Below are 12,074 nucleotides of genomic sequence, written 5' to 3' on the forward strand. Positions count from 1 at the left end.
AACTCAAACTAGGAGGGAAAAACATTTTCATCAACTTCAATAAAAATCCAAAGATTAGAAAAAGTGAAGCAACAATGAGTCCTAGTACAGTCCCAGCACTGAAGTCCCTGCTGCTCTTTATACTGGATGTGCTGCATCACTGACTGACAGCTGATGAAGAGTCTCTGGAAACACTCGTTTATCTCCTCTGCTCTTCCTTCTTCTCTCTGCAGGTGGAGCTGATGATGGTAAACAGGACGGTGTGTGTGCTGAGAGAGGAGGAGCTGTGTCCTGATGATCCAGAGAGGTTGAAGCAGCAGCAGCTTGTGTGTAGAGACGCTCTGACTGGGCCATGTTACTGGGAGGTGGAGAGGAGAGCTTCATCCAGCAGTGACTGACAGAGGAATGAGAAGAAGTGCAGATGACTGTCAGTGCTGCAGAGTGAACTGCTCTGAGAACAGCTCCACTGTCAGACACAATGTAGAGTCCAGCATCATCCCTGTGTGTCCCTCTGGATCTGACAGAGGATCATCAGTGTATCTGGACTGCTCTGCTGCTGCTCTGTCCTTCTACAGTCTCTGCACAGTCTCTGTCTGACTCTGGCTACATTTTTGGCATTTATATTCTTGGTTGCTCTCTTTATATTTTTCACATGCAAAATGTGCCCATCTTTGGCAAGATTCACACTGCACCTGGAAAGGAAAAATAAATGGCTCATATTCTGTTTGGTGAATACTATTACTCAACATTTTAATTATGATTGGCAAGTAATGATACTAAGACTTATGTGTTTCTTTTGTTTTGTTTTACCATTTCAATCATGCTGCGGTCAGCGTTAGCATCTAACATGGAGCAAACAATGCAGTAGTCCTCAGCGTTCCCTGAAACACAATCATAGTTAGGTTTTAATCAAACATTATTTATTGAATAATTAAAAAATAATAGTACATTTTTTCCAAATATACTTCCTGGAAAATTAGTCTAAATTAGACTTTGAGAAGGGTCTTATCTGAAAGTGTTTGAAGAGCACTATTTGTACTGTGCTGTTTGAAAAGCACTATTTAAATTGGAAGTACGCACTAACGTGATAAGGACTTTACTGGACTTACCTCGATTTTCAAGTAGGGTGCAAGCTATCTGCATTCGCTCCAGCACAACTGGCTCTGTAGTGGTTGACACCTCACCGACCTCTCCAAAATCAAGGTAGTGTTCTGCAAACTGTGAGATTGATCATAATTAGAATGTAAAGTCTTAATTAGGTAAAGGATAGGATAATTATAAGCCACAAGGCTTCAGCCTATTCCTTTTTCAGTTACTGTATGATTAAGTACTTCTATGTAAAATGATCATCTTTGTTGTTGTTGACCGAAATAACTTTCACTTCACTTAAATTCACTTAAAGTCTTAATTCTAGCTAACAAGAAACTGAATCATTTGAATAAGGGTTACCTTTAACAGTAAAACTCCACAACTGCAGGAATCCTGTCGCTTGTTGTGTTGCATAGTCTGTAACTGCCACTCCATGGTGTCTTCATGCCCTCTCATCCTCAGAAAATTCCTAGTTGAACAAAAGTGTTTGTAATGAAACAAGATTTTTTTTTTTTTAATCTAAGAATAACACCTCAGTATCATACATACCTCCAGTTGCGCAGAATTTTCCTGTCATAAACACCTTCATTCCCATGGGGTCTATGAGCAGTATTTTCTGTGCAGAAATGTTGACAATCTAAAGAAAAAGTTAAATTAAAAATTACAATTGTTTGTGCCACTGAAAACTTATTTAAAAATAACACTTTGTGCAAGAAACTGCTTCACAACAAATTATGCAAATTAATAACAAAATGAACACATACCACAAGAATCCAGTGTGTACCAAAGTTCACAGGGCACAGCCACGTCTTCAACTGGGAACTTCATCTGTGGGATTGGAAGTGCAGAGTAATTTGGATTTACTTAGGTACCATGCGTCTCAGGGTGTTTTCAAATATAGTCTTCTTTAAAGGAACCGAACTCTTTCCTCAGCAACAGAAAGGAGTCAACTGTTTGGACCACTTCTGAGCTTTCAACATACCAGTTGAGGCATCTGAACTGCCCAGAAAACAACGAGCTTGCAACTACTGAACAGAGCAGGTGTGCAGCATTCTGCACAAGTATAGAAAAATGTTATAGAACAGTAAATAGGTTTTTTTTTTATTTCAAAATTAGTAGGTAAATGACATTTCTTACTTACCTTTCGTCTGTCAATAACACGGTGCAGATATGCATCAATGACCTGTTTTGAAAAATCTGAGTTTATACAACAACAGCAACAATTTTTGAAGTAACTGCTTGAGTGCTGTACACAAAAACATCTAAAGGAATAGAATTGCTGATAAAGGTTCTTTCTGCATATACTGAAACTGGGTATTATGATGTCACAGATGTCACAACATCTGTGTTGTGGTTGATAACATTTTTTCCTGTTGAAGTGAATGGGTGAAACCTTATCAGAGTTTTGCAATATAACCCCCCCCCCCCCCCCCCCCCACCTACCCGCACATTTTAAACTATTAATGGTCTCTGCACTGCAAATGCTTCAGAAGGAGCAGAACCTCGAAATCAGAATCAATAATGATAAGTTCTCTTACCTCATCAGAAACCACCGTGACCCCTGCAGTGTTCGAAAAGAGGAATCCAATAACTTGTATGGTCCAACAGCTGCCTCCAAGCGCCCAGTGTCCTTTGCACGCCATAGCCTCTTTACTAAAAGAAAAATATGATAAGTTAGCTCAGGCATGCATGAGATTTGTAGTGGATAAGCTTGGTAAAGGCCAACGGGCCACAACAGGAAAAAAGTCAATACAATAGGCATGCATTTACACGCAGAGAAATAGGAAAGGTACAGCGGGTGGGCAAAATAGAAAATTACTGACAGGCAGATCCATTTCCAGACTTCCACAAGCTCAGTGCACGTTGCATGTTTCTTTATATCCAATATGAGTTGAAGACTGCAAAATGCAAACAAAGTCATGCAACAGTCAATTAAGTTGCAACGCCAAACTGGCAACAAATGACCAATGGGTCAAAAAGAGTTGTTCACTATGTCACCTTCATTTTCTAAGCTTTGTTTCCGGGAGGGAAGTTCTTGTTCACGCGTTTCTGGTCCTGGAACACAATTAAACTCCTTGTGTCAGCCGTTTTGGGTGCATAATGAATCCTCTGGACTTTGCTGGCACTGAGGGTTAGCAGTAGGATGGCAGGGAGGCATCTTCAGGTCTGTGCTGCTGTTCACCGTCTGACTGCGAGTTGGGTATTTTTAATTGTCACTGATATTTACATGGTGGCTTCTTCTGTATGGCTTGATATGGTCAATGCTGTAGTGATTTCTTAAAGTTGCTCCTTCCGTGTTTTTTTAATCTCACACATTTGCCAGCGATGTCTTGAATGGTGTAGGGTCCTGAAAAATCTGGATCAAGTCTTCCTCCCTTCCTTCCACGTTTCACGTTCAAGAGAAGAACTTCATCTCCAACGCTGTACACAAGGTTTCTGTACTTCTGGACTCGTCTAGCATAAGCTTATGCATAAGCATAAGATTGTACTTAAACTGAAATATGACACCTACTCAGTGATTTACAACATAGAGGTAGGTTGTTTCCTCTTAAACATTTTAACTGCTTTCCTTACAAAATGAACTGGAAACCTATAAGTTCAGTCTCTGAGGTGCTCTGGGATTTCTCTCAGGGTAACGTCTGCCTGTTTGGTCAGAGTCCATAGTGCTCTGTGTGGAAAGTTCAGGTGTTTGAACATTGGTGGTTTCACGTAAACCCTGAACCTCAGGTGGTGAAGCGAGGGCAAACTCTTCTGAATCTTGAGGTGTAGATGTGTCCTCTCAGGTTGCTCTGGAACCACGTGACATTCTGCATCTAGAATCTGATCAACATGTCTACGCCAGACTAAGTTGGCTCCAACATTTATGGTGTATATCAGCGGTCCGGTCCGTGAACGAATCGTGCCAGAATGCCATTTCTGACTTGGGTCTCTGTAGTCTCTGGCGAGAACTTTTTGTCCAACATTGAAGAATCTGGTTTTGTTTCTTGTTGCTTCCACCATGGAAGACTGTTTATCTTGGACATCCTTACGAATGTCTGGTTTCAGCAAATCTAGACGTGATCTCAGATCTCATCCCATGAAGAGCATTGCAGGTGTGTGTCCAGTTGTTGCATGAGTGGTAAGACAGTAAAAAAATTGTCAATTTTCTGTTGTAGCGGTTTCCCCTCTGTGCGACTGGCTGGTTCAGCTTTGTTGCAGGATGATGGTGAGCTGAAGTGATATGTCGTATGCCGTTACTCCCAAGGAAACACTGGAACTCCTCTCCAGTAAACTGATGACCATTGTCACTTACGAGCTGTTGTGGCAGACCTGTGCGTGCAAACGGTGACCAAAGACTATTGATCGTGCTTGCAGCTGTTGCTTGCTTTACGGGGAAGATTTCTGGCCACTTTGAGTGGGCATCAACCACAACCAGGAAGATTTGGTCCATAAATGGGCCAGCATAGTCTATATGAATGCGTTGCCATGGAGCAGATGGCCACTCCCACACGTGTACAGGTGCTGTTTGAGGCTGGCGCAGCGTCTGCTGGCAAACAATGCAGGATTTAGCCATATTCTCCATTTCACAATCAGTGCCTGGCCACCAAACATAGCTTCTAGCAAGACCTTTCATCTTAACACCCAAATGTCCATCGTGCAGTGAGTCCAGTACCTTTGTACGTAGTTTGGGTGGCAGGATGACACGAGTTCCCCACATGACACATCCTTGGCAAACGGATAGTTGGTCTTTGTGGGTGGAGTACGCAGAGAACTGAGTGTCACTACAGGACGGCCAACCATTCGCAGTAAGATCGTTTGACAAGATTGTGTTTTGGCTCGTTTCTCTTTTCACCTGAGCACTTGTGACAGGTAGGGGTTCCATTTGTGTAACATGAAACACAGTAGCTGGATCAGTCATTTCTTCGGTGGGTTGCATGTGTGGAAGACGTGAAAGTCCATCTGCATTTCCATGTAGCTTTGTCCCTTTGAACTCAATGGTGTAGGTGTGTGCACCCAGGAACAAAGCCCAAGCAAGCGTACGCAAGCCATGGTTGGAATACCTTTCTGAGGGTTAAAGATGGACACCAGCGGTCGGTGGTCTGTGATCAGGGTGAAGTGTCGTCCATATAAATACTGATTAAACTTCTTCACTCCCCACACTAGACTGAGTGTTTCTCTGTCTATCTGCGTATAGTTGTGCTCGGCTGCATTTAGGGACCTTGAGGCAAAGGCAAGTAGTCGTTCGGATCTATCAGGCATTTTGTGAGATAGCACGGCACCAATGCCATATGGTGAGGCATCACAGGCGAGGCGAAGTGGTAGCTTGGGGTCAAAGTGTGTCAGAACCTCCTCTGATGTAATGAGCTGCTTAACTTAACTAAATTAAATGCCTCTTCATAGTTTTTTGTCCATTTCCATTTGACATTTTGTTGCAGCAGAGAGCTCAGCGGGTGCAGGACTGTTGAAAGGTTTGGTAGAAACTTGTGGTAATAATTAATTAAGCCCAAGAATGAACGTAGCTGACTCACATTTTTAGTGTCTGGTGCCTTCAGGACTGCTTCAACTTTGTCCTCGGTTTTGTGGAGCCCATGTCTGTCGATCTTGTGTCCACAATACTCAATGGCATCCTTGAAGAACTCACATTTGTTTTTGTTTGCTCTCAATCCATATTTTTCTAGCCTGGCCAGGACTGCTGTTAGGTTAGCCAGATGAGTCTCCTCATCAACACCAGTGACTATTATGTCATCCAGAAAACACTGTTCCTGGAATGCCTTGTAGGACCTGATCCATGGCACATTGCCATACTGCTGGGACACTGGCGATACCAAATACCAGCCTGTTGTACTGATATAGGCCTTTGTGAGTGTTTATCACCACATATTTCCTGGATGTCTCTTCTACTTCCAACTGGAGATAAGCCTGGGCAAGGTCAGTTTTTGAAAAGTGTTTGCCACCTGCGACTGCTGTGAATATGTCTTCTATCTGCGGAAGTGGGTACTGATCTATGTGGAGAACTGGGTTCACTGAAACCTTAAAATCACCACAGATCTGCACTCTGTCACTTGCTTTCTTGCTTACTGACACTATTGGTGTAGCCCAATCTGACCATTCCACCTTGGTGAGTATTCCTTGCTCTTCCAAGCGCTGGAGCTCTGCTTCGACTTTGGGGCATAAAGCATAAGGTACAGGACGTGCCTTGTGAAATCTTGGTTTTGCATTGTCCTCCAGTATGATCTGTGCTTTAATATTTTTCAGGGTGCTGATTCCATCTTTGATCACCTGGGCACGGTTATTAAGTTTCTGTTTCAGTCTTTCATCCACAGAATGTGCACTCGGGCCTCGTTCCAGTCTCATTGACATAAAGTTCCAGGTTGCGTTTCTTTTTCTCATATTCCACTTTCACTTTTCCCAGAGGAGTTATTCTTTCACCTGTGTATGTTTTCAGTTTCACCGAGGTGTGTTTCAGTTTCAGATTGGGGAATTTGTCTCTGTAATCTTCATATAAGATCAGTGAGAGGGCAGACCCAGTGTCCAGTTCCATCTGTAACTCAACCTCTTGTATTTTTGGTGTGAGCCATATTGCATCATTGTCTTTCTCTTGCATTGTGTACAGCTCCAGGCATGCCAAATCCTCCTGAGAATCATTTGAGTCTTTCTCAGTTACTTCATGCAGCTTTCGGTCTCTTTTGCACATTTAGTTTTTGTTTGATGCTGCGCAACAAGTTGTATGTTTTTCCTCCCATGACACTCAGGAACACAGCAACTTTCCTCTCATCCTCTATTTTGTTAGCCAGACAATATTGTTCATCTCTCACCACATATGTTGTTCAATCCTCTTTGCCATTATCAAAAATGTCCATTTGTCCAACGCCTCCTGACATTTTCTCAGTATTTTCAAAAACATCCTTCACTTAAAAGAACTGATGTTACTCACGTCCTCTCTGCAGCGCACTAGCCAGGCGAGTGAGTTAGTATCCACATGGATGATTAGTTGTTTTTGCCGTAACCTTTTTCGTGTCTTTTGGCCACTTTCACAAGGATTTCCCCCTCCTGTCGTCCAGTGCACATTGGAGATCCGTTTTAATGCCATTTTTCGGCTAAATTATCCACACCCACTGCCGCGCTATGCATTCTGGGATATGTTGGGCCACGAAGTCTACACTGCCACAGCCTTAAAATTCAGGGAAATGAAGGACGCATTTCACGGCCGCATTTGGAGCAGCCTTTGAATTGGGACAGCCTTCGGCGCACCGCTGTGACATAATCGGCCTTGAAATGCGTACTTTAAGGCTGCAGACCCTGAATTGGGATACAGCCACTGACATGAGACAACCCTTCACAATAAAACAGGAAACAAGAAACAGACGCAGACTTGACACTGAACCTATACTAAACACGAGACACAACCTAAGAACTAATCCCTCACTAAGAATAACAGAAACATGGAATACCAATAAACAAAAGCATCGGGATACAAACCATAATACAAAGTAATATAAGAACTGAAAATGCTGGGTCAAAATGACCCAGAACCGTGACAAAAGCCCAGAGTTCAGTTTGGTCTTGAATTCTTTTAGTTTCTTCTCCACGTTCAACGACCGATTTACTTTTTGGTCCTTTGTGAGATGAATTTCCAAATATCTTATTTCTGATTTAACAGGAATCTTACAGTTTATCATTTATGGCAAAGAGTTCACAGTTATTAGGATTTAACGTTAATCCAGATGTCTTGGAGAGTTTTTACATTTTTCACTAGTTATTGGAGCTTGATTTGTTTTATCTTGAAGATGGCTGTTAGAAAGTGTGTGTGTGTGTGTGTGTGTGTGTGTGTGTGTGTGTGTGTGAGAGAGAGAGAGAAAGCGCGAGAGGTTGCGTCTTGATTTAAATCGAGTAGTTAATAGTCAGTAAGTGTCCGGCTGCTCCTGTATGCGATTAGAATGATGCCACCTTATCCCATAGTCCAGCCAATGATGCGATTCACATTCGTATATACGCAGCTAATCAACATGGTTGACAGGCTATGACAGCGTCCTTATGTGTTTTAGCTAGCAAAGCGGCGTGGCTGATGTGGAGTGATACATCTGCTGTTGTCAGGCCTGCAGGTATCAGGCTGTTGTTCTCCTTTATCTCATAGTGGACAGAAATTATTTTTTGCAGTGGCACAAATAATTTGTGTGGCATCAGATTTGATGCCGAACAGCTGATTGTTCTGTAAATAGTTTGAAATGTTTATTTTAAAAACTCCTTGGCTGCATTTTTAGGTGAACAGCTGCAAAAAACTTTGTTGTTTGCATAACTCACATAACTCATAACTCAAACATTACAAAATCCAAACGCTGAACTGCACCTATGCCACAGAGCTTCATTCCAACACATCAAATTAATGACGTTCCTTTCAATAAACCTTGGACACACACAATTAACAGGCGTAACATCCCCACTAATCTGCCTGTTAAACCTAGCTAACCCAGCCTAGTCTTCCGTACATACTGGCGATGGGTATTTATGTACCTCCATACCGTCAGCTGTGAGGAAGACAAACTGTCTTAAACACAAACTGCGGCGGTACTCCCAAGCCAATGGCTTCAGCCGCCTGATGCACAATAGAAAGCAAATCAGTACAACGCCTAATGCAGGTGAAACTGCTGAAACCTAACAGGGGAATAAGACTCCTGATTGAAACAGCTGTGTGAAGCCACAGGCTTACTCTAAAAGGCAACAGCGAACCATAAAACTCTCACCAATAAAACTATATATAAATAATCTAATAAAACCTACAAACTCTTCTGTTGACAAGTTGTTGTGGCTCCTCCAGCAAATGGCCGCAGCAGGCTAAACATGAGGACGCTGATGACGACAACAACAAACACATGAGATGCACTTCTGCACTATTTGCTCCTTTAATTCCACATGTTACTGTCCACTATACAAATCAGCACATCGAACTATTAAACAAATGCACAGACTGCACAAACACAATGACTGCAACTCACAAAGAATTACACCAATTACTACACCAAACTACAACATCGGCCTGTGGCATCAATTAGTGCATAAAACATACATCAAGTTACAGCCAAAAATGCATCAAAATGACTCAAGCTGGGGTCAACAGGTTTCCCCTCATGCTCACCCGACCTTTCTGCTCATCAGGTGCGGTGAACAGGTGAGTATTTAGTATTTTTAGTATTTATTTATTTATTGTCATTGTCAAGAACAATGAAATTGCGTTTGGGGCTTCCATACAACCCAAAAAAAAGAAGAAAATAATAAATACCCCTTAAAACCCAAGTGTACATATTTAACCCAGTGTGACTCCAATGCAATAAGACAATCCTTAGCAATAATGTTCGTAGAAATTCAGACAAAGACCTGAGAAACATGACAAAATACAACAATGCAACCCATTCAATATTATTGTACTGTGAGATATGATATCAGATATGATAGTTATCTATTTAAGAAAGAGGGGGGGGGGGGGGGGGGGCAGGAGGGGGAAGAGAATAAAGATATGATGCACCAATGCAGACCAGTTCATTGCTATTAAGAAGTTGGATATGGTTATTGTCCGTGAGAGGGGGGCAGAGAGTTCAGGAGCCTCACAGCCTGTGGATACAGGCTGTTGGCCAGTCTGGATGTTCTGGCCTGTATAGACCTGTACCTTCTCCCTGAGGGCAGCAGATGGAAAAGGTGGCGCGCAGGGTGATGTTGGTCCCGCAGGATACTGTGCACCCTCCTCAGACAGCGAGTGGGGAAGATATTACTGATCTCTGGCAGACTTGTTCCAATAATTCTGCCAGCTTCTTTCACCACCCGCTGGAGTGCTTGCTGATCGGCCTTGGTGCAGCTGGGGAACCACACTAGAAATCCATACGTCAGAACGCTGCTGATGGCACAGTTGCAACCACATTTATCACCTAACACGCCCACGAGTCACGCCCCACACCCGTGCACCAATACAAGGTGTGCATTTAAACCAACCCTCTTAATCCAAAACAAAAAGGAACAACTCATATGGCTCCTACACTTGTGCTCAAGAACTCAGTCCTATATTTTAGGTTATTCTGAATAAATCGTTCATGCCCTCTCTTGGGAAAGAAGCTGTTGTGGTTCCTGGTCCTAAATCTAGTCGTCCAAAAGTTCTAAACGACTTCAGGCCTGCTGCCCTCACCTCAGTCTTTGAACAAATCATCAGAAATGTGATTATGGAAGACACTGAACTTCAGCTTGATTCAATGCAGATTGCACATAAGCCCAATAGAGGAGTGGAGGACGTGCTTTTGATTCTACTTCACCTGATTGTCAAACATGTAGAGAGTAAAGGACTTCAGTTCATCGATTTCTCTGCTTCTTTCAATAACACAGCCCCAGATTTGAATCAAAAGACTTTTAGAACAGTTTGAAATCTGGACAAACCTGAGCAAGTGCAGTCATATAAATATCTTGGGGCCATTGAGTCTGTTTTATCATGAGAATGATGCAGGACAAAGTCTTATAAAAGCAGCTTTGTCCCTGCTGCTGTCACTAAACTTAATAACTAATAACTGTTTTTCTGATTTGATTAATCGCGTCTAATTTCCAAATATGTGTCTGTCAGGTTTAAATCGATGTGTGTGTTTGTGAAGGGATGACAAATGCTATTATTTTTCTGTAAAGCAAATTTACGTAAAAGTAAAGTAACCTTGATATGTCAGGATGTAGATGTCCCACCCAAAAACGTCATCAGCCCTGAAACATCGGTACTGTTCCAGGCAGCATTGCTGTCCACACGTCCATCAGAGTGTTAGAGGTGGCTGTCACAGATGTTGCAGTCTGCTCTCTGTTTCCATGAAACAACCACACTTGAAATGATCATTAAAGCTACCTGTACTAAAGGAAGCTGAGAACATGGCAGACGTGGGACTGACTGTGATCAGACTGTGACGATTGTTCTTGAGCAGATCTACAGGTCAGCTGTTCCACATCATGTTTCTAGGATGGAGCCGTTTGGAATAATGCCGCCCTCTGCTGGACAGATATCGTGTTGTCCCTGAGTCCTTCTGATCCTCAGCACTTTCTATCAGGAGACAACGCACTCAGGTCCCATCTGACGTTGTTCACTTGATGTTCTGAAGCCCAGTACGGACCTTAACACGGGCAACAGACCCTTGGTCACGATGTCATTGTGGGGATGTCTAAAGGCTGGGTTCCTTCTAATAACCGTAACAAGTGTTTATGGCGCTCCTTGTGATGCTGGGTCAAAGTTCAGCCTCTGAAGACCTCGACGTGTTTGAAGTTATCCACAGGCTGCGAGGTCCACTTCAAAGGTGTTCTATGTTAGATGTTGGTCAGGTTAATCAAAATGGAAACTGTTGAGTTTACACATTAACCAACATGGTCCAGCACTAAACATCGTAAAGCCTTTAGTTTTTGGAGAGAGGATGCTGCCATCAAATTCAAAATGGGCTAATATTTTTCTTTAAATGTTTCATTTTCTCACTTTGTTTAAAATACTGGTTTATAGGATTTGCAAATGATTGAATTCTGTTCTTAATCATATTTAACACAGCGGATCAAACGTGGGGAAGTGGGTGTTATATTCAGATTGTGGGATACATTTAGGAAATGTAAAACTTTTGATGTTAATGTTGTTTATTTGCAGGGTTTAAAAATAAATGTGTTTATTGTTTGAAACTCATACTTGGCCTTCTACTCTTCATGGCTGCTTAACGAAGCTAACAGGGTGGACAGTCTGAGGAGCTGGGAAAGAAAAGCGTCTGAACTGCTTTAAATTTCTTGAAGACATTTTATCCAAGAAGTTTCTTCAGTTCTGAGAGAACGGCGCGGCGGTGGGTGTGGATAATTTTGCCGAAAGAAAACGGCGGAAGAGGGGCGGCTGAAGAGTAAACTTTCAGAAGTAAGTACTGAATATTATGTCACTTATTTATGTGCAGATGTTTAATAATGAAGAACATTAAAACATTCCTGTTGGCCACATGTTGGCAAAGTTATGTGACATTAGTGATGTTTGTACTTTCAGCGTTTAC

The 12,074-nt window shown here is 42.4% G+C and overlaps 1 protein-coding gene across 1 annotated transcript in view; it reads right to left on the reverse strand.

Moving 5' to 3' along the window:
• LOC146676579 (uncharacterized) overlaps positions 1-12,074 on the reverse strand; it is an 86,331-nt gene that overhangs the window by 56,640 nt on the left and 17,617 nt on the right. The window lies entirely within an intron of this gene.

The sequence above is a fragment of the Rhamphochromis longiceps genome, linkage group LG3 (assembly GCF_057381845.1).
Source record: "Rhamphochromis longiceps isolate RC_006_pf linkage group LG3, R_longiceps_female_GT1.1, whole genome shotgun sequence".
In the NCBI taxonomy this organism is placed as follows: Eukaryota; Metazoa; Chordata; class Actinopteri; order Cichliformes; family Cichlidae; genus Rhamphochromis; species Rhamphochromis longiceps.